This window comes from Capsicum annuum, chromosome 1 (genome assembly GCF_002878395.1).
Source record: "Capsicum annuum cultivar UCD-10X-F1 chromosome 1, UCD10Xv1.1, whole genome shotgun sequence".
Taxonomy (NCBI): Eukaryota; Viridiplantae; Streptophyta; class Magnoliopsida; order Solanales; family Solanaceae; genus Capsicum; species Capsicum annuum.
The window spans coordinates 117,736,654-117,739,001 of NC_061111.1; positions in this window are offsets into that span (position 1 = coordinate 117,736,654).

Consider the following 2,348-nt stretch of genomic DNA (forward strand, 5'->3'; position numbering starts at 1 on the left):
AATCTTTGACCTATAAGGAGATCCTAGTGAGGATCTTAGATCGGCAAGTTTACCGATTGCAAACAAAAGAAGTGGCTTCAGTTAAGGTTCTATGGTGGAAGGAAAAGAAAAAGGAAGCTACTTGGGAGGCGGAGGAGGACATAAAGTCCAAGTATTTGTATTTGTTTTCCATTCCGTAAACTTGTGATTGAGGTATGTGTTAACCTTCTTTATTTGACTTGTGTCTTGGATTGATAATGGGTTTGACTCCTTAAAATTTGAAGGAGCCATGTGGCCTTGATAAAAAAATGGGATTTGATTCCCTGGTGAATGAGATGAAGTAGTTAATTGATAATGATCATGATACATGTTGTGTTGTATCCTTATTGTGTGCTTGTTTCTAACTTCTGTAACGGTTGGTTTGATGCATGTAGATGTGTCAACTTGCGTTTATGCTTGCCTTACCCTTCATTCGAGGACGAATGATTACAAGTGAGAGAGAATTGAAACACCTATACTTTGAACCACTGAAAAACAACTATTGGTGTCTCTAAGTTGGGTACGACTTGGAGCATTAAGTCATACCCTTGGTCATGATTTGTACCCTTATCCCCCTCCCCTTTCATATCCTAGAAAGCATTTTATCGTAGTATACTATCCTTCATGCGACAAGTCCATCCCTCGGTCGTAACCATGCATACGAGTCGTACAACACTCAACCGTATACAGTGAAGTCTCCAAATCGAGTAGACTATTTATCTACGGATGGAGCTCACGATTGGGGCATGATTCATACCCTTTATTATTACTCAAGGGTTCCCATTTGTACCCACAACGGTATGGTTGATCTAGGATAGTCCTAGGGTACGATTTAGGGTACCAATCATACCCTACGGTACGATTACTCACGGAACCGTAAAAAAAAGTCGTACCCTAGCACGAGTGAACTTTTCAGCTTTTAACCAAGGAGATTTTTGTAATATTCCATCCTTAAAACCCTAAAACCCCTCACAATATAAGGCATTGTAGCCTCCTAAGTCTTCATTTACAAGACTTAAATATTCCTAAACACACTAAAGGCATCTTGGAGAAAGATTAGAGGCTATGGTTTGGAGGTGTTCATCTAGTGCCAAGGGAGAGTCAAGATTGTTGGTGTGTCATCTTGTTTAAGGCATGTTTCTCTTCCCCTCTTTAAATATCCCTAAAACCCATGTATTTCACACTTGTATTAGTAAATGTACATGGTGGTTTTGAATCAAATGAAAAGGGTTTTTTACATAACAATGAATAATGATGATTCTCCCTTATATATGTGTTGATACATGTTATTGATGGTAGATTATATATGTGGGTTCTTGTTTTATGTTGTTTAACATGAGTGTCTTGATAAACCCTAGTATTGATGATTTCTACCATGAGAATGGCCTTGTTAGAGGTATGCACCCAAGGTTTTAGTAAAAATGTCTAAGAGGAATGACTAGTTGTATATTGACAATATGTTAAGCTAGGGCAATGGCCTAAATGAGTTTGAATGATTGCAGAATGATATTATTAACGTATTATGAGCCATGTATTGTATAATTTGATAACCTTGTTGGGTGATGTCTAATGAAAGGGTAACGCCAAAGACATGAAAATGAACTTGAATTGTGTATGGAACCATGTATAGTGAAAATGTGATGTAATATTATTAATGATATGTGAATAGTTTGTATGGTTCTTGAAGACCACAAATTGAATTGCATGATTAATTGAATGAAGTCGTTGATTTATTGAGATGGTTGAGTAATGGAGGCTCCCATAAGGACCATGTGGTTATGTAAGATGATTGAATTGGCTAAATAAGCCAAAGCCCTTAAATGTGACATACATTGTATGAATGTGAATGCATGAGATAATGGGTCAAGAGTTCAATGTCAACCAATGATTCTAATGAAACAACGAGTGATTCAAGTTCCTCATCTAATGATATGACCAATTATTCGAGTTCCTAGTCCCATGAAACAACGAGTGATTCGAGTTCCTTATTAATAACACGACTAGTGATTCGAGTTCCTAGTTTAAAGAGATCTTTTAAGGTTAGAATACCTCATCTAATGACATGATTACTGATTCAATTTCCTAAACTGCTGATATGACTAGCAATTCGAGTTCCTAGATTTGTGGGACTACTAGTGATTCGAGTTCCTAATCCAGGGAAATGGAATTGAGGTTGGTTGGATGGGCTAACTTAGTTGAAAGTTCTTCACTCTATGTCTTATGAATGAATGATTTGAGAATACACGCGAAGTCATTTTCCTTGTATCATAATATGATCATGATGTTTATATCCATGTGTATAAGTATATGTTCATGAATGATGTTGAGCC